General features: G+C 32.3%; 1 protein-coding gene across 8 annotated transcripts in view; it reads left to right on the plus strand.

Annotated features, from left to right (window-relative positions):
* The window catches only part of LOC110996660 (dual 3',5'-cyclic-AMP and -GMP phosphodiesterase 11), a 147138-nt gene that overhangs the window by 27848 nt on the left and 93088 nt on the right, over positions 1 to 26202 (plus strand). For 3 of the 8 annotated variants that reach the window (XM_045632827.1, XM_045632829.1, XM_045632834.1), the window contains exon 1: positions 23201 to 23575. The gene's annotated coding sequence lies outside the window, so the exon portion shown is untranslated. Of the gene's footprint in view, positions 1 to 5716; positions 5798 to 21850; positions 21908 to 23200; positions 23576 to 26202 lie in introns of those variants that run through there. The other 5 variants (XM_045632828.1, XM_045632833.1, XM_045632832.1 and 2 more) reach the window with 4 other exon arrangements.

The raw sequence follows: 26202 nt of genomic DNA on the forward strand, positions 1-26202 counted from the left end.
AAATTTGATGTTATTACTTTCGTTAATGGCGTTCGTGTCGCCTTTGACAAGCGTCATAGACCCATTTTCATTAGTACACATTTTCGGATATATATTAGTTGATAGAAGACAGAAATGACGAGTAAACGGAATGTATACTTTTCGACCATAGTTGTACGCAAGTGACAGACTAAGGGCCTGTTTCACAATGTATGGATAAAGTGTCAAATAGCTATGCAACACATAAATTATTCGAAAGATAAAAGTTCCAAATAAGATACTTCGAATTTCATGACGTAAAGCGCTATCTGACAGTCGTGAAACACAAAAATACTATTTATCCTACGAATAAGTAATAAATAGCTTATTTGGAACTTATCCGGACATTGTGAAACAGGCCCATAGAGTTGACATGATGGCTTATTACCATGGATCACTAGGTTAGAATTCAGCAACTTATAAATGAATCTATGCTAGTAAGGCTAAATTATTTTTCATTGACAATTTACCTTTAAGTAAATATTTTTCTCGCGACGTAGTTTTTAAGAAAAACAAAAAGCAATACGATAATATTCGAAACACGTTTTATAAAATTATGAACACCTGAACAAACATCAATCAATGTGAATTGTATTATTTTTTAAACACGTTTGATTTTTATGTATAAACACATAGAGTTCTTGACTAATATAAATAATTGAAAATTGCAATATAACCTAACTAGTAATTATTTAGACATTTAAGTTTAAAATATACAAATAATGTAAATGAAATCCTCATAGTTCTTTGGCGGTTATTGTAGATATATTCAGATATATATGTTAAGTGGAACATATTGTTTGAAGCTATTATCTTTAATTGTTTAAAATATTATATGAACTTATTACTTAGATAAAATTATAGGTAGTGCCTTTTTTACGCTTAAACATGACGATTTAAAAAAATAACTTGAGGTATAGAAGAGTTCGTAAATCTAATTGACACATAGTGGACTATATTGGAAAAGAGAATGTTAAATTACAAAACGAAAGGCCCAACATGGGCTTAGTGTACGATGATTGCTTAAATTTTGTTCACGCTTCTAATTATTTTCTAAATTATTTATATATAACATAACTAATGTAATTTTACATAACATTACTAGACTAAAGGTACAATTTTTTTTTTGGGAAAACAGATACTCTTCTTTAATAAAATCCCAGAGGCTGTTTTATCTCTGCCTTTTAATACATTTTTGTATATTATTGCGCAAACTTAATAAGCAAGGTTATTTAACTACCAATTAAATTATAATCTGTTGCAAACACGTGCCATAAAGAATAATAAAGCTTAAAATGCCCAATTATTTTGTATTTTTTTTTACTTTGTTTTTATTATAAGGATGTGTCTGTTTGGTTTCCGAATAAATAAATAAATAAATATTGCATTATTAGATTTGCCTTTAGTCGCCTAAAATAATAAAAATCATTTGTTAATTATTAACTAAAATATATATATTAATTTCTAGTAGTTTTATAACTCATGTAACTAGTTTATATTATGTATGATCTTATTTCTGTGTTCGGTTATCAGATTGAGTATTTCAAATTGTTACCAACTTCACGACAGTGGCGTTTATATTATTCGTTCAAATTTGAATTGATCTTTCCGCGACCACATTCCAAAGGTATTTTCTTATAATAGAAAGAGTGACGCTATAACTATTTACATCTTCAGATTTGTATTTCATGATCATTAGTTTTATCGGCAAGGAAGTAATCAGTCTTCTGTGCTCGACACACTCCGTCGATTATTTGGGACTTAGTCATGCCTTCACGATATTTTCCTTCACCGTACGAATAAATTTTAAATGTGCCTGTGTAAATACAGATATAAAAATAGTATGACGATATTTTCGGAGTAGTTGTCGCCCGGGCCCGGCGGGAGACGCCAACCCTTTGAGTTAATAATGTCCCATTTTAAGAAGGAGATTTCCACACTCCCCTGCTGCTTAACCACTCGGTCACATATCTTCCTAATTGCGTGCCTGTTAGGCTAGGATGTAGGGGTGCCTATTTATAAAAAAAACACAGATAGAAAGTCCATTGGTGCACGGTTTTCAAACCTACTACTTCAGACTTGAGAGTAGCTGAAACCACTAGACTAACAGTTCGCACGCTTATTTATGTATAAAACCTGTAACAAGAATGTCAATGCCAACTAAACTATAACTAATGTACTTAGTGATAATTTTTGTTCTGAGTATTCGCGGTGATGCACTGATTTTCTGAAGATTGCTAAATATATTAAAATGATTGTATTTAAAAGACCCTAGTTCTCTAGTTACGCAAATATTAAAACACACTTTCAGCATTTCAATGACGTCACTCAGTCTTCAATCTTCGCACAGTGTTTTCTTATCGTGTTGTGCGATAAGAAATCAAATGTGTGTTTAGTACAAATTGCGTAGTAGGTTAAGGTGTGGATTATCCGAACGCATATTAAATGATAAAATGACGTAACTTATATGTTATCAGAACATTGTTTATGGTTATATAATAATTTCTTTATTTAATCAGACAATTATAAGCCCATATTATTATTATTGTGTTCTTTACAATATTGTCCTAAATTTTATTTTAGTACTTTCTAACAAGTTGTAAGTCAGGCCATAAAAATTGTACCGTTTTATTGTGTGGGCCCATTGTAAGGCCATTGCAATGATCCATGTAATGGGTCATAGGTAGTAGAATAACAGCATGCTGGCGGTAATAGCCTTATCGCCTTCGTTTGTCCCTTGTAGCATAAACATATTATATTAACTTTTTTTTATAGAACATGGGGCAAACGGGCAGGAGGCTCACCTGATGTTAACCAAATTAATTGTTAATCAATTAACTGCCTCCACGAACTTCATTTCGCCTAAATATTATCATTTACTTAGTCTCGAGTTAAGTTCAGTAGCGGTTGTTGTATGAATATATTCAAATACATCATAAATTTTAAATAAAACACTCACAAAATCTTTGAAGGTAACAAGTAACAACTGTCTTCAATTGTTTAAACATGAGCTTGTAACTAAGATAACACTGGTTAAACCAAAGAAATAACTTGACTTATGAATAGTTCGTAAAGCTAAGGGTCTGTTTTACAATGTATGGATTAAATACCAAACAGATATGCAACACATAAATTATTCGGAAGATAAAAGTTCTGAAAAACTTCGCGTTTCATGACGATTAGCGCTATCTGGCAGTAGTGTTTATCCTACCAATTAGTAAGAAATAGATTATTTGTAACTTATTCGGACATTGTGAAACAGACACTTAATGACATTATTGAATAAACACATTATTATGTTTTATTTAACGTTCAAAAGTGCGATTTTAGGTGGTCTAATTGGAATAAATGATTTGATTGATTGATGAGCACTTTGCAACATATTTTGCATGTCATTTATATATACTGTAGACCTAGCTACGGGAGGTATTGGGAGTTGCACGGCTAACGTGCAACACCCAATCACGGCCGTGCGTTTGAACCCCACTCAATTTACGAAAAATACTGCTAACACGGTGAAAGAAACATCTTTTTGACCACATGTATTTATTACTTAGTAAAACAATACAGATGCAAAATCCTTACTTTATTCTAAAAGTAATTTTAACGACTAGAAAATTTAAATAGTTTTTATTACTCGATCAAGGTGCGAATTATCTACAACTATGATGGGAACATTAATTAATATGTTCGCACTATCGTAACTTTATACTACGATGTTTGCGCTATGTTTTATTTGCCTACGCGTCATAGTACTAATACGCACATACGTTTCATGACTGAATGTATTTGTACAATATACGGCTTCAAAAACTGCCATGAAACGCCTACGAATTTATTCCGACCGCTAACGAATCTTCTACAACCAACCACTGGGGTACTTGGAGATTAAACTGGTCGACCATCCTCTCATTAGGTCGGAGGAAAATTCAATTCGAATTAGGGTCCTTCAAGAAAAGAGCGAACCAATTCTTAAAAGGCCGGCAACGCACTCGCGAGCCCTCTGGCATTGAGAGTGTCCATGGGCGGCGGTATCACTAACATCAGGTGAGCCTCCTGCCCGTTTGCCCCTTGTTCTATAAAATAAAAGGAAGAACAGCACCGTCCATCATCCATATAGTTAATAGCTGTTTTTTTTAGCTTCTCATAAATTCCTTTTTAGTTTATGTAGTTGCATTGGTCTAAATGGTATACAGTCAAAGTAAATAGTGTAATTGTAAACTTTAATTGACATGCTCTAGGTTCTCGATTGGGATAATTTGTCGTCCCACGCGGTTCATTTACCTACGAGCTCAATTAATCTATGCATTCCAACTTTTTCGTTTATATATGTAATTGTAAAGTAGGAGTTCGAATTTTGAATTTTTTGAGCACAAAGTCATTATATTCGAATTTTGAACCGTACCAATGTCGTGACAGATAAAATATGCATTTCAGTCCGAGTAGATCATAAATTACAAACACATACATAGACTTCATTTTTTTTTGTTACTACTATGTCTGTAGATACAATATACATTATAATGTTTTACTTTCGTCACGAATAAACAAAAGACAACGGAAGCGATTTAAAAAATCTATTTCCAAAATATTTTAAATACATTACAAATACATTCAAATACATGTACAACTACAAACAAGTACAACAGGTACAATATATGTACCGTAGCGAAGGTGTAGTCTACTCATCCATTACACAAAGAATCTTTTGTATGGGGTTTGCATAAGTGAAGGCTGGTTTCCTCTTATACAAAAAGTATGAACATTCTTTCTCGTTTAGCTTTTAATTGTGTATTTGTAAATTACAAACAAATATAAAATAGTGCAACAAATTTTCTGTTTTAAGCGCGGGGATTACCTAAAGAGAAGAAACATTAATACTTGTATAAGGTCTTCACCATTCCATGTTTGCTATGAACAAAACAATCCGGCACAAAAGGATCCGTCCTCATCAATCATTCAGAATTGTGATATTTCTTATACAAAGCTTTATCACACCCACGCTTGAATTTTATCTATCCAAGGATCGCATAATATTGACCTTAATAACATGAAAATGGAAGCCTTTGTGTAAAATATTCCATGTACAAAGCCTATGTGGTCAAACTTTGATATACAGTTGGCATTGTATCTTCGACAATATTTCCTAGTTTTGCACGTGCGTCGAAAATTTTGTATTCGTAATGAATTATGTATTAGGTGGCGTTTTTTATTCCTGTTTGGCTGTTTTAAATCGTATAAACGTTGAATATTTGTTTGCGTTTATGTCAGCTGATTATTACTACGTTTTATCTAAGTTATAGTTAACTTAACGACCCCAACATTAATTAGTGAAGAATGCGATAGTAATCTTAATTGCGCTGTCGTGTGAACAGAAATTAAATGAAATACAATTACAGACAAGCTGTTTTGCATAATGCATGTATTGAGGAAAAATATAACGTATTAATGCGTCGTATTCTATTGTAAAGAAAATACCTATCTTGCTTATGGGAAATTTAACAACTGTTTTTATTAGACTATCAGCTTTGTTATCAGCGCCATCTAGCACTTTACTATGGGACTATGTCATTACTACGATGCAAATACCGCACCTACGCAGAACAAACCTTTAAATAAAAACGTTGTCTTAAAATGGTGATAGATGTCGCTTTTTCAAATAAAAGGTATAAATTGTATTTAAATTATTATCTTTTAGGTGACTGCTTCAAGCTGGCCTCGTCGGGCGGAGGTAGCCCGGCGCCGCAGCCGGTGCAATGGCGGGTGCGGAGGAAACCAGGTAATTATTATTAAGTAAATAAAATTAAATATTTATTGCCTTTATTAAAAAAAAACATAAAATTAGTTTACGTATGTATAAATAAATAGTAAGTCAAAAACATACTTACGGTAGGATACATAGTATCCCAATCCTGCATTGAATAAAGATTATGGATTATTAAAAATATATATACATACCTATAAACTAAATGTATAATTTTTTTATTCGTATGCAAGGTGGATACATGTATGGAAGTATGTGTGGCTTGATCATTCCAGGCTCCCTGGTACTGAGTAATTTGGAAATATTATTCCCATGACAATCACGGGTGACATCACAACGGGGTTTCTTTGTTATCGTGTTGAACGGGCAAGAAGAACTTCAATAAACTCTCAGTGACTCACAATTCTAATAAAATAGAAAAATTTAATATCAATAATTTATTAAATCGGTAAAAGGCTAAATAACTAAAATTCTGATAGAGTCATTGGAACGACATTGAGTTTGAGATCAAAGTAATTTTTGAAAATTAACTTTTCGACGTGTACAGAAATAGCCGAGGTTACATTTAAATTTTAATTTATCGACTTGTTTTTGAATTTTTGGTTAAATCACTTTTTACACGAACATATAATCAGAAAACGTTTATAATTTAAACACGTAATTAAAAGAGATATGTTTTTTGTCTGAAATTATTTACATAAATAAAATGCTTCGCCAACTACATTTTTAATTATTCCTGTATCTCTGAGTAAGGTTAGGGTAGAGAGAATTATGAAAAAATAAATTGAAAGATTTAATTTTCGTACTTTTATGTTCAGGAAAAGCGAACAGTTTCTTTGGGAAACCATACAAAATGTTTCATACGTATGGAACTACTAAAAAGCTAGCGTAAACTGGATGATTAATTTGATTTTTTAAAATTATTTCTTAAACTCTGAAAAAATAATTTGTAGAGATGAAAATTGATAAATGAAATATAAAATCTAATTTTATTTCGTGCATAGTTTTTATTCTCAAAAAAAGAACAGTTAGCATGGTGTTGCATAGGAAAATGTTCCTTATGTTCCATGTATCTGTTACATTGGTATGTAACTACTAAAAAGGTAGGCTAAGTTTATTTCTCTCTTTATTTTACAAAATAATATATTATATTACAATATGTTACATTAGAAAACCGCTGTGCTTTGTATTAATGTAACCATAGCAGTCAGAGTTTAGTAGCAAGTAGAATTTCGTCAGCCAGCAGCGAGCATCATTTATTTATATATTAACATGGATGGTTAAATAAACTAGTTGACGTGATAAGTAATAAACATGTTATTGACTAATCCAAGTATTCCATTCAAAAAACATTTTTGATTGAAATACTTCAGCAGCATGAACGTGTTTGAAATGGCTCATTTAAACGTGAGCCGTTTTACTTTGAATGTTACTTGCATGCTTTTTGCAAAACTATCGAAATATTACATTTCAATGCGGACCTTTATTTTTGATTTCTAAACAAATGCTAATTTTGAAAGTAAGGTAGATATAGTACTTTCTGATGTGTCACTTATGTGACCATTTAAATGCGGATTCCTTTTTATATCCCCTGTTACATAAACCAAAAACAGGCAGGAGGTTCTCTCTCAGAGCTGTATCTGTGACAATCTAAAAAGCATGTCCTTTGTTAGGTGATCAGCTTCCTATGAACATACGTCATCGACTTTTTGGGTCTAAGGCAAGCCGGTTTCCTTGCGATGTTTTCCTTCAACGTTCACGCGAATGTTAAATGCACACATAGACTGAAAGTGAATTGGTGCAGAGCCGGGAATCCAAGCTACGAGCCCAGGGACGAGGGTCGCAGGCTGAAGCTACTCTTAACAACACTGTTCTGACTCTCCTCACTCTTAGTTTAAAATACCCGAAAGAAAAGGACCCGAACTGTATTTTCGTAAAGAAATTTAAAAAAAAAGTAGAGGAACTAGTTAACTTATAATTTATGAGGATAGTAAAAACAAGTCAACATTGTTAGTTATGGATAGATAGATTTAGGAATATAAGTTTATTTTTTAATGTTTTTATCTAGAATAATTGGTGTGGGAGTTATTTGGAATTCTGTCGTATTAGTAATAATTACTGTTAAGATAGAAAAATGTAGTGAAAATAAATAAATAAAAATAAAATAAAATAACGTCGAAGTTGAAGTTTAGCTTCAAGTCTGCGATGTATGCAATCACATTTTGTTTACGCTTCTAATGATTAACAAATATATCTTAATATATATATTTCTTGTGTGCGTGTGTATGTGACTGAACTCCTCCTAAACGACTGGACCGATTTAGACGAAATTTTTTGTGTGTGTTCAAGGGGATCTGGGAATGGTTTAGATTCACAATTTTGTCCGCTGGACAATGTTTTTTTAATTAATTTTCAATTTATTAGTTGTTGTTGATTTTGGAATGTTTTACATTGGATCCGACAGACGGCGCTACCATCGCAGTGTCAAATTTTAAATAATATTCGAATTTGAGTCTGTCCCGACAGTTAGCGCTGCGATCAAATTAAAAAAAAGTTTTGTTATCATTGTGTTATTGTAGACCATGGGCTGGATCGTTAGATATTGTCATAACATTTGAATTATAATTTTCATCAAAATGGTCCAGAATGTTTTAGCTTATTAAAAAAAGTTTGAAATTTTCAAATTAAAGACGTGTAGACAGGACAACGTCTGTCAGGTCCGCTAGTATACATATATGTATCTAATGTTAGGCTGGGCCTTAGATTTCTGTACCTCTTTGTTTTTTTATCTAATATGTAGAGGCGTTCAAGTATAACGTAAGAAGATTTACTACAATTTACACACCCCTCCTCCTTGTCAGCAAAAGTAAGCAAAGGTCTCAAACTTCTCTTCTCTTACTGTTGTCGTTATAAGGAAAGAAAACCCCTATAGTGTTTAAACTTAGGAACACTTTTAAAATAAATTCTTACACAGCTTCCCTTCAATACTTTAGTATATTTCCTAAATAACTTTCTAAAATTTATAGGATATTTATTCATTAATCTCAAATAATATCTGTACACATGCACAAGATTCTAACGATGCTATAAATAAACTAAGGTTAGTATAAAAAGTAAATCATAAGTTTTACGGTTTCCTTAAAACGGTGATGCAATAAATAACACTCTTGAGTAGTCAATAAACCAACGGGCACAGTAAGATGACAACAGTAGAACAGAAACGTACAGTACAGAAATGTTTGGCGCACATAATGAATGCGAGTAATAACGACTTTCTAAGTCTAAAAAGTCTAAAATCGAATCTAAGAATAATTATAAAATATAAAAAAAAAATTTTTTTTTGTTTTTTTCTTTACTAAAGAGAATGCTTGTGAGCGATAGGGCCGCCTGTTGCATAATATAATGTGCATAATATAATAATGATGTGTGTTTTGTTTTTAATGTAACGAAGTTTATAAAATAGACGTTTAAGTAACTCGTAGGGTCCGTTTTACGTTTTTTTGACAGCGCAACTGTTTCAATCTGTGCCCATTTCATGATTCATAAAATCCTTTATATTGCACTGTTGTAGGTTTAGTGCAGGTTTAATCTGTAAATGCATTTCCTAGGCATACGTTACGAGTACCAATAAAATTCGATTTTACTACCGCAATACTCCGAATAAAAACGATATATAAAATGAGGTTTTATATGTTGAGAATATTGTTTATAGGCAAAACTATTCCATCGTAAATTGTTATTGTTAATTAAACTTTCCCAATTACACCGACCCTTAAGTTCTAGTATGTTAATAGCATGTTTACCCATAAAATAGTTTAACATTAAAGATATCATGCCCATGTTTAGTGAGTTTAATTATATATTACTGAATAAAATTAGTATGTATGAATCTGTATAATGTGGCAGAGAGGGGAGAAAAATGTAGGCAAAGAGAATATTATCTGCACTAGAAGTTGCGGTTACAATTTGGTCATGTTGCTTTTATTTCTTCGCGGTCATTTAAACCCCACCATAGTTTATATGGGTATACACTTGTCTTTACTCCTTTTCCAGAGGAGCTTACGTTTTTTTGTCAAGATCCGCAGACATCGGACGAGACTACAATGTTTATCGACACAGCGGATGACTTAACAGTAAATAATGAATTACACAGACAGACATTCAAATTCAAGATCAAGTCTCTTAATTGTCACACTGGCTCATTGTCAAAGATCGCGACCGAAGTATAAAATATCATTAAGTAATGTGCCTCCAAAACGACGATTGGCTGATTTGGGATAGCCTCCAGTGGATTGAAATTATGTTTAAGTAATGTTACTGTCGGTACTGATGTACCATATTACCTTTATTCTATATTAATTATTATTACTTTTCCTCAAGGTGCTGTTAAAATTCCTCGACATGAAGCGCCATGTTCAATTTGATAGCAAAATAGCTTCATTAAAAAACTTGTTAATAGTAATTGTTATAGACGGTATAAAGTTAATGGATTCATGTCTGGCTTGGGATCGTCATCCGAAACGGGACTATTCAAGTTGTTAATGAATTTGTTGCATTAATTCTAATATCTGTGGTAAATAGTTTCTTGAAAGGCCTTTTCATTTGAGATTAATGGGGTCTTTCACCTAAAAAAGCCTCAAAGACAACATAATCAAATTACAATGCGATTTAGAGACTGAGAGTGTAAAATATAGGCCGGTAATTGTAAGCCTTCTAGTATTGTGGGTGCAATGGGCCTCACTGCCAAACGGTCTTAGTATGTGGCTGTAGTGGGTGTGGGGTACTGGGTTCGAATCCCGGTTCGAGGGCAAGTTTAAATTTGTCCGCGGCCTTAGGTAGGGTTGTACCGTACCGGGCGAGTACTTAAACCATACATGGAGGGCATAGTTGCATTTCTATAGTATGCAGAGGGCATCGAGCTATAGAAAGGAGACTGTGCAGTAATTCAACATTCCTTTTTTTCCTTGGGTAGAATGCCTGGCGAACCCCGAAGGCCCATCAAGGACGTGTGAAGGGCTAAGGTGTTTTATTAGTGGGTGGAGTCTCGCTACCCCTCTGAATAGCAGAGGGATTTGAGTATAGACCCAGCCCCACATTCCTCGCGTTAAGCTCGACATCTTTGGCGCGGGCCTACGTATGCGCATTTTCACATAATTCAAAAAAATATTGTGCTTTTTGTGTGGGGTGTATTAACTACATGTTTGCCATTATTCTTAACATGAAATTTAGATATTTATAATTATGAAACTGTCCTTATGTCTTAACCTTTTTACTAAAGTGGTGCACACAATACACAAATTATTTATTTAAATTTATTTATTACCTAGTTTTACAGTAACTTTATATACAATAGAAAACTAAACTAAATACATAATATAAACATAGCAAGTAAAAACTTAACACCTAAACCATTTAATATCTAATTAAAAATAATGTAAACCTTAAAAAAAAATACCTTTTTAACGGATTGAAGTAATGTAATATTGTAAACTTAGAATTATTTAAACATAATTTTAAATTTAACCGACGTTTCGCGTGCTTTACAGCGTGCGTGGTCACGGCGACTGCAGACAAAAGGTGTTAAATGTCAAAAAGTATCACAGCTGTAGAAAATGTTGTATTATCTCTATTTATTACCCCGGAGTTGGTATCGACTAAAAGATGTAGGGTTTCTGCAGAAATTTCTCACGGTGTCCTCCATTTTCGCGGATTGTTTGTGTTGAGATAACCCTTGTGAATTCAGCCAGTGTGTAACTAAATACATCTGTCAAAAATCTAGTGCGTTAAGCATTTCGATTGTTTTGCATGACATAATACATTATATTCGAAACACGAATACGTTATAAAGGCGAAATAGTTTTATCTTTACTTAAAACGTTTTCTAAATTACTAAAGGCTTAGGCGCTTTAATTCTACGCGGCCTCCATTTTAATTGTTCGCTTGAACTAAAGACAGCATAAATTCCATGAAACACCTTTTGGCACTGATGTAAATTACATTTCCGTTTCCATTTCGTTTTAAACCTGTAAGTTATTTGGGTCCGTTTCGGGAGATTGCTTTTTAAAATAAAAATTAGGGTACGTAAGAAAATACATAATTTAATATTTTATTTGTATCCAATCAATATGAGATTTTTTATGCATTTTAACTTAATTAATGTACTTGATTTAATGAAAAAGAATCATTTATTAGTAACCATAACAACATATATACACTATTTCCAGTTTTCTTAACTTACATAGTTAGAATAATACTTAATTAAAATTTAATGAAAAGAAAATTAAAAAAAAATATTTCGAAAATATATTTTCTAACTCCAATAAGGTTTACTTTGTGTCTGAAGGTCCGTACCGCCGTAAACGGGAAAGACGATTTTTTTAATTTTTCTGGCGACTGGGATATTACTTTTTTGATTGTTGGTTTAACCGTTTACTAGGTGAAAGTGGGGATGAATTTGAATAGTCAAATATACCTGAATGAAAGTACAAATCGTATAATTCCAAATTAATTTAATAATTATTATCACAAACTGTTTAACAATGTAGTTCACGATTATTTTTAATTTCATATTGCTTTGTTTCATTTCAAACAGACATGGATCGTCTATGTTCGTTTGGTTGTAAAATTTTGAAATGTTTAAACACTCACAGAGGGATATAATTAGATTTTACAACCAAAAATCGACGTGCTAATAAAACTTGCCTATAGAAAATCTATGACAACAATGTATGCCCAAAACACAAAGGCTTAGAGCAAGTGTATGTAATATGTTACTGAATGGTAAAGCAATTTCAATAAATCATCAGCTGCATTGCAATAAATTAGCTGTAAGTGCTGGAACATAGCCATTAAGATGCCCAATGGCCAACATTTTTAGGTAAATATCTAACAACTACGTGATATTCTAACAAAATTGTAAATTCAAAGGTAATTTTGGTAGCAAAACAATCTAAAATATTCACATACAAAATTCAACACCATTTTTGATTGATAACAGTCAAACAAACTTTATAATCTATTTTTGTAGACCTATTATCGGCTAAATTATTCACGGCTTAGAAGACGTAAATTAGTTTAGGATCATTATGAGCTAAACATTCATGAAGAAAGACTAACCCACTTGCAGTTCGCTGACGAAGAAAAGGAGCACCCACAAAACATGCTTATATATCTGGAAAGAGGAAGCAACAAGGTAACGACTCTAAACTAAAGCACTTACAAATGCGTCCCAAGATCCCATCTTCATAAACGGCGTACAATTGTATACTTACTAAACAAATTTCCACGAATGATAATTTCTTTCACACCGCAAATGTGGCAATTCTACTCGCGGCTTTTAAATTATGAAGAACAGAGAATACAAGATGTCTGTTAAATAAATACTGTACAGGACTTGCGTGCTATCAGGTTAGATCTCTGCCAATCCTGGTTTCTTACCAAAGCGCAGAACGAAAAACTAGAAACTCTCCAGACCACAAATACAAAATGGTACATGTGAAAACACGTAAACTTAAATGCTAATAGACATTAATACAATAAGAGGCAACGAAAATTGAAATAGAAGTATAGTGTTCTGGTTCCCTGGTAAGACAGCAAAGAAACAAGGCACATTCGATATTCAAGATTAAAGCCATAGGAAGAAAATTATGGATTAAGAAAAAGAAAGCTCTAAACCGCTATACTACATTATGTTAAGGAGAGTCTTTAATTTATGATTATTATTTTGTTAAGTTTTCCAAAACTCACCGACATCCAGATGGATCATTCTGGTGAACGCTTTAGGTTTATTACTTAGGATATCCATAGTTTTCATAATTTGAATTAATTATGAATCGATCGATTTTTGAATTTGATTTTTTGTTTTTTTTATTAAAAATCTTTAATAAAAAAAACATTAATCTCTGTGTCTGAATACATACGTTTTATAATTTGAATTATACCTAATCTTCAGATTAATCTTGCGACTCGAACCCTATAGATCTTTAACTGGCAAAGTGTATACAATATGACATCCATTTTGGGATACGATTTTTTTTTTAATATTAAATTCTTATGGATGTCTATCTAATATAATGTTTACCCTGAGTGGCAAAGTATGTATTTCAATATCATAATCACCTCTGTGAGTAAATGCAATAGAATATTATGTACACAACTTAAAACACTGGTACATCGTAAGCTTTATCTCTTTGATTAGATATCTGGCAGTAAACCTATCTGGCCACACGGAAACTTTTATTGCCACCACTTTCGTATGTTTCTTGTTGGCACGAGCTCAATACAACCTACCATTAAGTTCATCCGACGGCACTTAGTTACTCCTTTTTTGTTTAGAAAACGAGGGTTCTCAGAATTGGAACCCTAATTTTCCATATTAAAATGTATAAAAATATAAATCCATCAAATCTGTGCTTGATTTTAATTAATGTTTTTAATAAATTAAATTCGAAATAGAAATTTGGATTGTATTTTAGATTAGATTATTATTGTAAATATGTTTAAAATTTAGGAATAAAAATTAACTTTAAGCTACACTAGATATAATAGTATTTACCTATGAATTATTTTGTCACTAAGTCCAATTAAAATGCTTAAAATATTTAACCTCAACTTTATGGGAGGTACAGATAATATAGATAAATTTAATTTACTGCTTATTTTTTCCTTTCCTGCTATAAATATACAACATATAATTTTACATCTTATATATAAAATTCTCGTGTCGCGGTGTTTGTAGTTAAACTTTTGAAATTTTGTGCATATTGGGTATGTCTGAGAATCGGAACACATATATTTTTCATCCCCCTAAATGTTAGAGGTAGTCCCACCCCTAATTTATTTTAATGTTTAGGTACATTTTTATTTTTTTATGCTACAACGCTAAAAATAGAACACCTAATTACAACCTAATTTTCATCCCTCTACGATCAACCCGTATTTTTTATTATAAATGATATACATGGCCAAACGACGTTTGCCAGGTCAGTCAGTAAAAATATATTTTTTATTTATTATTATATAATAGTAACTGCAACACTGTATGGCATATGTTACCAAAAATAAGAAAGTTCACGCGTTAACCGAGTGGCCATGCTGTCTGTTTATTTGTCCACGGTATAATTCCAGTGACGTCATTCACATCTGACCAACGCAAACAGCTTACCATTTAAATAACAAAAAAATGTTTTTTTTAATTTAATAACAGTTGACAGTATACTACCATAAGTAAAATATATCTAAATGTATATATCTTATTACAATTTTGGCTATATGCATAATGTATAAAACAAAACATTGAACATATCAAAAGGTCGATAAACTTCTAACTTTTTCCTCTAAGCTCGAAACATTAAATTTGTTTTAATTTTCTTGTTAATAATTTTTATTACTTTGTAGGTTAAGAAAATTGTAAATAATGTATACTTCATTGTAATCATATTAATAAATGTACTGACACAACATGGTCGACAGCTTGGGAGATAGTATTCAAACGCCTTTGTCCAGATTTGTTTTGCCCTAGGGATCGAAATTAACTTTCGTTTCCACGCGTTATTATTTATATTCCAAACGCTATGCTTAGAAATCTAAACAATTATAAAACTTCTTGATATATAAGCGTTCCTTCAGGATCAAATTTTGATTTATATTATGTACATTCAATTGGCCTTCTTCAGCTTAATATATAGACGAGGAAAAGCGAGGTTTTATAATTTTTCGACCCTTAAACTTTGATTTATACACAGTTCAAATACGTCGTTGCAAAAGGGGCTCAATTCGAATATTTTGTTTAGTAACTTACCAAAACAAAAGCTATGAAAAAAAAGAAATAACAAATAGGGAAAAATATTATATTTAATTTACACATTAATGACGCGAAAAACACTAAGATGAATGTAATACATATTATTCCCATCAATAATGCTGAAGTTCATCAAGTTTCTTGAACTTTCTGGTCTACTTGTTGCTCATTGTAATTCAAAGGACAATGACCTCTATTTAAACGATACCCTTGAGTGCTGTATGGGGAAAGCGATTCGTATTTTCCCTTTTTTGTTGACAATTTTATAGTTAGTGTTAGAACAAGTCAATCCTAATGGCTTTCCATTTCGATATTTGAAATATACAAATAAATTTTTGTACGAAATATGTTCTTGCTACTCTACCGCTAAGAACTCAACATGTCAGTCTCCGGACGTTAAGTGTTCATAGGCTATTTATTTCGCTTTCATTGATTCATGTGACGTATGTTACTGTAAATGCTTATTGGCAAAAACATCCTAAAACTGTATTAATATTAAAACGTAGGTACAGTTTAATAATAGCAATACAATAGTGAACCATAGATTGAGTTTAAATTGACTGAGTTCTATGTCGCATTTATGCCCGGATCCCTTTGGTTGAAGGCCTTGGCGAACCCCTACTGTGAGGGCGTGTTGAGGTCTGAGGTGTTTTTAGTGGGTCTGACACAAAGACCTTAGGATCTACGTCTATAGATGAGCCTGCGTAAGCGCATTATTAAATCATAAAAAAGGACTATAGGCTTTTAAAGAGCTGGAAACAAAAGTAACGGTTACTTCGTTCCGAATAGTAGTACCAACTTATCGAATTGAGTATTCGTAATGCATAAGTTGTACTAGTAAAATGTTTGTGCTCTGTCTGGTATAGAAAACGGTTTTAATAAACGCTGACACAAGAACGTTGCGTCCCTTTTAAACTTTTATTTCAGACTCTTTGACACTCAAGTACACATGAGATTCAGGACTTTTAAACGCATATGAAAATTTTATAAACGGAATCTCTGCACGTAATTTATAATTACTGTTTTATGCAAATATGTGATAATGCTCCTCGTAAACGAGTGTAATAAATTTTATACGAATTGTCAATAATAATATTGGTCATGCATTTAATCCTAAAATTTGCTCCCAGAGGAATTTAAATTGTTATGTAAATATTTGCCAGGTTTATGATCAACGCAATAGTCGAAAACTATTTCGCAGTTATGAGATATCGTAGCTGCTACTCATTCAGAGTTCTTCATGTGTCGCGAAATTTCCTTAATTAAAAAAATAAAAATATTGTGTATCGAAACGATTCTTGAATCCATTTTAATACACAATTAAGTACAATTAAGCATAATTATGTACTCATACAGTCAATAAAAAACTTAACGACATTTTTAAAGAAATACATTATATTTTTTTTTTTATTATTTTTTATATATATGTTTCTTATGTAAACCTTCCCTGAACTTCTATAAAAATTTCAAAAAATTAGTCTTCATATATATTATTATAACTGCTACCCATTGGCAGTAAACACACGTGTTCAAGTATTGTTTTTATGATTGCCTTTTATTCAATCATTGCGGTGTTCTGTCCTCAATTACCTGTATAACAATGTGCCATGTATCCAGTACTTTTTGCGTGATGCGCGCTCATACAAGTGTGTTATGAATGGTAATATTAGTTTTACTGTATGTTGTACAGTTGAAAGGCATATCGATCAGTTGTTTGTTTGCATCTAGCGGTCGCTCACCTACTGGCATATTATATCGACACAAATACCACGTGCGTTCGCCGAAAATATATTCTTGAATGAGATCCGTCAATTCGAATGGAAAATTTCACATCCGGTTAGGTTGTGGATTAGAACGTGCGGTTGAAGATTTAAATTATGTTCTAGGGAATTCATTTTTCTATGAATCAAATGAATTCTAAATACAAATTTAATCAACTGAATGTATTATTAAAACTCTACATCTTGTTAATGGTGATTTACATTCTGAATTCAATATATACTATATATTATATTTATATTTAGAAGTAATTCTGGAGGATTTCAAACTGGGTATTGTAAAAAGATATAAAGCCTAGTGTTAGCCTAGTTACTGTGTAGACTTGTTTCTCAACTCGCATGCTTTTAAACCGTGGCTAAACTAATGAAATTTTGCATTGGTTTTTTGTGCAAGAACCACTCCAGTAGAGTAAAACGTCGCAAAGGAACCAGGCATAACAAACAAAAATCAAGAACGTGTAATAACTCCAAGTATCCTTGGAGTTCACCAACATACTCGATACATATTAAATTCATTTATCTTTATTTACATACAATTCAAAACAAATAACATAATACATAAAAATATATCTAATAACTAACCTTAAAATTTAATTATTAAAAAAAATTATTAAAAGGAGACCCTTTAGGCAAGGTTCCGAAGATACTGGCAGCGTTCCCCCTTTGAATAGCTAGACTAATTCTTTGTGCGAGGTAGCTGCCAGCTATTCGTTCTCCTGTGATGTTGACTAACCTTTTTTAATTCCCTAAAAAGCCTTAACGCGCTAGGACCCCACGGACCAAGGGTCTCGACACCGAATGGGACAAAATCATATTCAGAGTCTAGACCCCTGTATTTGCAGACTTTAGCTTTTTCAGCCGCACCAGCTCTGGTGTTGGTTCCATGAAGATTGGAAGGGGCCAGTGTGTCTGAACAGGTGGCATCCCATACCAAAACCCGGCCCATCTTCCATGGAATCAAACTCATACCGTCCGGTCTCTTGCCATCGTCTCTAGCAATTCCAGTCGGCTCAAGTAGACTTGACACGTTGACGGTGGCAAGGGACCGACGTATGATATCGTTGAGTGATATAGATAGATAATGATGATGCCTAATAAACAGGTGATTGAAGCAAAGTTAGAAGAAAACTAGGACGTACATATAAAATTAAGCTTAGTTGTTGTCTCCACGGTGCCTCCTTGAAACAGCTTCAATTTTTTTTCTATCGTTCTATACGACTTGTATAAAGTACCTACCCCAATTAATATTAAGGATGTGCATGGATTTGGAAACCTTCAAAATGAAAAAAAAAAACTAATAGCTCATAATATTGTCTCAATTCCCAGTGAGTCTCACGGAATTACATTAGGTTAAATACAATTTTATTCTTATTTTTATAGAACAGGGGGCAAACGGGCAGGAGGCTCACCTGATGTTAAGTGATACCGCCGCCCATGGACACTCAATGCCAGAGGGCTCGCGTGCCTTTGTTTTCATTCGTTTCACAAATCATGATGTTTTGATTAATTTCTATGGGGCTAAAGAGCATGCGCTACATTATTGCATGGCATCCCATTGCCGAGTGCTGCAAGTATGAAGAAATATATTGGCACTGTTTAAATAACTCTTTGTTTTAAGCGGAGTACCAACTGACTTTAATGGTTTAAAGTATGAGCTTATAACTAACTTAAAATTACGGGTAGTGTTGTTGCGAATAGAAACTAGGTTGGGCAATCTGAGCCAAGAACTCCTAAATTATATTTTAACTTAAAATATAATTAAGGAGTGTGGTAAAAACTAAAGGGCTCAATATGTTGGCTACAAGTGTGCGATTATGTTACGCATCTAATTATTAAGCAAAATTATAATAAAATTTATATCTAACTTAACTAAATTAAATTATTCGACAAATTTACCGATTTTTTCCGTAGCTTGTTAAACAACAAAGAAGCTGAATGGAAGCATAAATATACATCTGCAAAGACTATACGAACGAAGAAACAGTCTTCGTTCGTGTGCAGTCTTTTGTTTTATACGAGCAATAATTAATTATTACGGTAAAATTAATACGACAGTTTAATACAAAAGCTTAGAGAAATGCTGGAAACGTCTTCTACGAAGCACAATTGCGAGTTATATTATTGCGCAAATAAAATAAGCAAGGATAATTAATTATGAATTAAATTATAATCCGTAGCAAACGTGTGGCGCTGTGCTCATAAAGAATAATAAGGCTGAAAACGGTTTATTTTTTATAATTATACATTATTTGAGTTCCCTAGTCGCTTAAATAATAAAATCACGGGCTAATTATGTGGATTATTTCATTAAAATTTTTAGGTAATTAAATACAGATTTTTAAAAGTTCTTTTGAAATTAAATTAGATTTATTTAACTATTTGCATTTTAAGCGTTACGGTTCTCTTCGTTTAATTTTAATTTTCCTGTTACCGAACGTTTAATGCACTGGCATCAGCTATTAATAACGCTGAAGATGCCATATGCAAAGACTCAAAGTACTAATTTAGTCGAATGATAAACAAAACCAGATAATATTTTGAAATTCCTTTGTATCAAACCACGTACTGCACATATTTCGCGAATGTATTTCTTGAAATAAAATTACACAGAATGCTCTTTCTTAGCATAGTACATTAATATCTCGGGTGTGAAACGAATTACTAATGTAGATAAGATCCCGGAGCAGTTGGCGCGCCATTTTGTACCAGTATGGTCGCCATATATTGGCGTAGAAAAATTGTTTTTTGCCCTCTACAAAGTTATATCTTCAAAGAACAGGAAGTAGCAAAATATTTTAAATTAAGAACATATAAAAGAAAACAATTTACTTAATATAGTATCTTGTTTAAAAAAAGAACATCGTATTTGTCATTTTTTATGTTTATGTGCAGTTGCTAATTTTTATAATGAGGATATTTCTGGAGTATTTGTCGCCTGGCGGGAAAGATCAAGAATACCAGACCTAGATTAAATAAATAAAGTCCTTTTTTAGGAAGGGGTAGTTTTGATACCGCTGCTGCTTACTGATCTGAAAGATTATTAGGGGTACTATGTAAAAATGTTACATTACACCCATATATGTGAGATAATTCTTTACGGTTTTGAACATCAATTAAAAAGTAACGAGGATATCTTGGAAGGTTTTGGTATTGTTATTTACTATGAAATATTTCTGAACTAAAATTCTGTACGAATAATTCTTGTTGAAAAGTTCTCTCTTACTTAAGACTGTGTAATTGCTATTTTTATTTGAATGATAAAATAGTTTAAACCATGGTCGCCCTATTAAAGCATGATAGATGATACAGCTATTGCCAACTGAAAGAAACTGCCATTTGTTATCTGGCTTTTGGCTTCACCACGCTGCAGTTTAGAGAAAAAAAGTCCAATTGCGCATTGTCCTATATTGAGAAAAGAACGACCTATTTCAAGTGTATTTAAAGATCTTAATCCTTGGCTTACATTTTAGTTAACCTCATAAAAATACATAGTTACTTCAGAAGCTGTGTTGGCCTAATCAAACATCTACCTTGAGGTCGTGAGTTCAAACCCCGGTCTACATCTGGTTTTGAAGACGCAATAAACACTTATATTATAGACGATTCTTAATCACATAGCAAGTACGGCGTAATACTGTGTTAAATCGTACAATTCATAATGCAAAATATTCTCTAAATTTCAAAGTAAGGTTACTATGTTAGACCAGTCAGTCTATGAGTATTATCTATTATGTATTTTTTTATAGTGAAGATTTTCCCCGATCTAGATATCAATATATTCCAGTGATAGTCCAAGCTAACAAATTTTTATTTATACATATTTTAAAAATAACAACAACTTACTTTCATTTCTCATTCTTTTAAAACCTGTAACAAATATATCGAAATCTGGTGCAGAATTGAAGGAACGGAATTGGTGACTGCTAGCGGAGGACAGTTTGTAAGCTCCATACAGATATACCTGTATGGAGTATACCTGTAGAGATATTCATACGTACGGCATTTGAAATACTTTTCAAACACATACTTTCAAACCTATCAGAACATTTACTAAACCTGTATAATATTTTGATTATAATATTATAATATTGAATTGTAAGATTGATTGAACTGAATGAGAAAAATCTCGTATTACGTATATTACATGTGTGTATTGTTAATGTCTTGAAAAAGTTATAGGGTCCACAGTCATATAATTGTAAGGTGAAATTGAATAATTCTAATTGCATTTAGTTTTTTCAGTCGTTTATTTTATCAGGAACCATACTTTATTTTTTACCAACATTACTTTTTATAGCAACATTATTTATTCTTTGAGAATTTATATATATAACAAGTGTATATATGTATGTATACATATAACATCTGAAATATTAATTAAATGTAAACATGAACCGAGACGAAACAGAACAGTTCAATGTATTGTTAAAATATTGTTTTTCAATTTATTTTATATTTTTTTGTTATTTGAATCATATAAATTTTGGTTAGTATTTTTCATTTCAGGTAATTTTCATGCAGTCAGAAAATTTGATGGATTTCATTCAAGTAAGTTATGATTGTTATATTTTATGTTCATATTTATTTGTTTTTTCGGGGATATTCCAGTTATGGAGTGATTCTCAAACCTGAGATTATATCTTCGTGTGTTGGTTGGATTTTGCGTAGCGCTATAAGAAATTATTTAATAAACTAATACCGGAGCGATTCTATTATTTATTCGCAAAATGTATCCGATGAATGCATCAGTTATTTATATTTATTTGGATGCTATATTATTGGCATCGTAAAAAATATATAAAAAGGAAGTCTGAATGGGTTTTACAGTTTTTTATATGTACTATACGAGACAGGTAGCGGATGATACCGAAAGTTTGAGTAACGAGCAAAAACATGACCAATGACAAATAGCTGTACTCGCAAAAAAGTAGGTAATGACCTCAATGGAGATGTAACGTGCAAATTTTTCGTTAATTAAATAAATACACGTGACTATCATACATTTTTGTAAAGTCTAATCATTTTTTTTATATAAAAAGGGGCAAACGGGCAGGAGGCTGATAACCTGATGTTGATGATTTGTCACCTGATGTTAAGAATGAATACCTTTCATACTAATTCAACGAAACAAGTATAAATACGTATTTTTTTATTCGTATTTTTTTAAATTAATTAATTTATTGTGTTTAAAACACTCCTGCCATAACAGGTGCGGTGATCCTCAATTGACAAGAGTGAACAATAAGTGAATAAATATTATAGACGAAACACAAAAAAAAAACAAAACACATGACTAAAAAATTGAAGAAATTTACTACTATAGCCACTAACAATTAATAGAACCTTTGCAGATTCACTCAACAGACAATGAAAAAGCTCCTTAACATATATATTTCTCCGTTTTCACTATTACTACACACCTCAATTTTTTTTCCAATTTGGTGTATGTAGGCTTGAGGTACTAAAACATAAATTGAAAGCAATACGTATGAGTTAATGCCCGACTCTACATTCATAATGTTAAGCATACAGTCAAGATGTCGGAGGGTCACAAGTCGAGTTACCTTTACCGATCATTAGCATACAAGGAAAAACTTATCGAAGGATTTATTACAATGGAGCCCGTGCTCGATAACTGCTATCATGTCCAACTGTGCGCCGCCTGAGAAGAGGGATAGGTATGTTTATAAATGCAACTGCATCGCGGTTGTGTTTATGCTGTTTATCAGTTTTGTGCGTGTGTGTCGTGTACTTGCGGTCGGAGTTGTCAAAGTGTGCGTTTGCCTGTGAGTCGTTAGCTTGTGTGGGTTCGCGATGCGAGGTGCGGAGCGGTGCGGTCTGAGGCGCCAGTCGATTTCCAAGCGTCGCAGGGCTGCCGCGTTCTCGCCGCGTTGAGCCCTCTCGCGATCTTAACTTTGTGTTGCCACTGGAAACTTTTAAACTCAATTTTCGTAGAGATTCGGCGTCCTATCGCCTGTTGCTACCCTAGTATTGAGTCTAGTCGCGTGTGCAGTGTAGCGAGCGATACTACATGCAATATCGCGCGTGTATCACACAGTACGGTCTATTTTTGAATATTCATTGGGTTTGTTGCTAAGTTTTCGAAACGCAGTCCGACAGGCGGGTTAACGGCCCCGGTGTACACCTCATGTGTTTTCTGTTGACGGATAATATTTGTTTTTAAAAAACATCTGTGGAATTCGTGACACTTTATCTGTAAGTACGACTTCGGTCGCTTTTCGAACTATTTAAATGTAGAACGTTTAAGTTAACCTACCTGTTGATTATCCAATAGCACAAGTTCGGTACGTCCGAGAATGCATATACGCCATAAGTTGCACAGAATACATATAAATTGTACGTACTTTTGCGACTGTAAAATGAAGACTGTTTGTTCTATTGTGTATATACGTAAGCATCTACGTAGTACAAACGATGTTCCGGTTCTGATATTCGAAAGTAAGAAGCATTTTGTCCGATATTATAATAGGCCACAAAGCTCTCATTTTTTATTCCACTGACTGACAGGCGACAGGTCGTTCCAAATAATTAATGAAGTCTTTGAACCTACTTTACTATGAGGCCACTAACATAACATCGACTAAATTCTTTCTCCGTGCTAACTTATAAATAAAATACTATGTAATGGTCCGAGTTGGTTGAATAAATTGGTAAACAATCATCAGCAAACAAGCTTAAGTTGGAAAGGATGTAGGGTCCTCAGTAAACACTTCGAAATTGATTTTAGGTGGCGTCCACAACCAAGAGTCAACAAATAACACTTTATATAACAAATACTTTTAGATATTCTTTTCATTTATCAGTTCAATTCAAAAGACAACCTCTATACTAACAATACTATTATTGTTAGGAATTTAAGGGCGACAAATGATAATGTTAAAATCGGTTTGGAAATTTAATGATATCACAGCGATCTAAAAATATTTAACAATGTAAAGTTTTCAGAGCGCGTAGTATTTTGCGGTTTATCAAATAATGTAAACATGCTTTATATGTGTGTATTGTTTATGTCGTCTCGGACAAGTTGTAGGGCATCGTAAAAGAACATATTTAAAGCGGTTTCAAGTTGAACCAGTCACCAAACAAGGCTTTTGAAGGCCCATAAAATTGTTAATCGGAATTGAATTAAAAAGTCTTTCTTCACGAAAGTACTTGTTATTGTGTACTAAATAAGCTATGTATGTGTATTAAATAAACTATGTAAATAAATATTATATAAACCGGCAACGCATTCTAGCCTTCTTACAATTGCAATCAATTGCATTCTGTTTGTTACAAAAATATATATATATTCGACGAGTAGCTTATGTCTAGTTAGGAAAACTTACGGTATCCATTATTAATCTTATTTTTAATCGCCTTAAAATTGATGAAATCTTTGAAAATAAAAAATAGTACCTACAACGGATTTGTTTTGCTTTTTAAAATAAGCAACAAATGTGTGACTTATAAAACCGGCTATGACTTCAAATGGATTACGCTATATTCAGCAATAAAGCGATTTTTTTATAAAACTTGTAGATTTATTTTCTTCAGTTACTTAACAAGCTGTAGCCAGGTGTTCGCGGGATGAAGTAATTAATCAATTAAAAATAAAATGTATTATGCACCTGCATACTGCAACTTTGTTTTATTTATTTGTATCGCTTAGCAGCCCTACTAGAGGTCAAAGGGTGAAATCATATCACATCGCATTTAAATGAATGAATTGTTTCCAAAACATTTCGGTTAGATATGCCTAAGTTCTTGTAACTTCTCTAAATTTTTATACACCATGTTTTTTGAATAACGATTTGGATTTTTTTATTTTATGTTTATATTATTTTTCTATTAAGTAAATTTGAAAAAGTTCATTTATCTCGTCCAGTTTTGAGGTATCTAAGCTATTTATGATAAACTAAAATGTGTAATGTTACGGTTACTCAAAAGGTAATAGAAGATAATTTTTATGACGAATTTCTTATTTATTAAGTAAGTAGTTTAAAATATTTTTTTTTCAACGAATTATAATCAATTTCACATGAAATTGAAACACTATGACTACCTACTTACCTATGGGGAAACAAATTTCAGCACAAAACGGTAATAAATATGGCATTCTTTTTAATTTCTTTGTCCCAAGATACCGACGTAAATAGTCACAAAAATCGTTCATTTATTTATAAGCATTAGATAAATACAATACGTGTAAGGACAGGGCTACAAATAGAGACTTCTCAGGTAACATACCGGCGCCATATTACATAATATAATATTTATTATACATGTGTATAACACTATAAATCGAGCACTTGTGGTCATTAATCACTATAATATATAAATCTATACTTATGTTATAAAGAGGAAACATATGTGTTTTTTGTATGCATGTTTGTACTGTTATCGCACAAGAACTACTGGACCGATTTCAAAAATTATTTCACAATATAACTGCATTTCCACTGACTGCTATGCACTGCTATATTAAATTAAAAAAACGGATCCAAAATACAAACCCAAGGAAAAAAATATATATAAATAATATGCTTTATGGAAACTATTGCTCATAGAACTTAGCTTGTAGAGTATTTAGAATGTAGCAATATCTATTAAAATAATGTTTTACTATATTGTATGTTGGCCTATTCTGAGTCGGAACTTCAGAACATCAAATTATTTTGCTGCCACAAAACAAAACTACGGCAAATCTTGTGTATACATGGTGTAGTTCTGAGACAATGAAGTTCTTAAAATAAATCTCTCTATTTTCGATATAAGTTAAAGTTTTGCCTTTTTAATAATTGTTTTTATTTTTAAAAATGTATAGTAATCAAGCTAAAAAT

This window comes from Pieris rapae, chromosome 21 (genome assembly GCF_905147795.1).
Source record: "Pieris rapae chromosome 21, ilPieRapa1.1, whole genome shotgun sequence".
NCBI classification, from domain to species: Eukaryota; Metazoa; Arthropoda; class Insecta; order Lepidoptera; family Pieridae; genus Pieris; species Pieris rapae.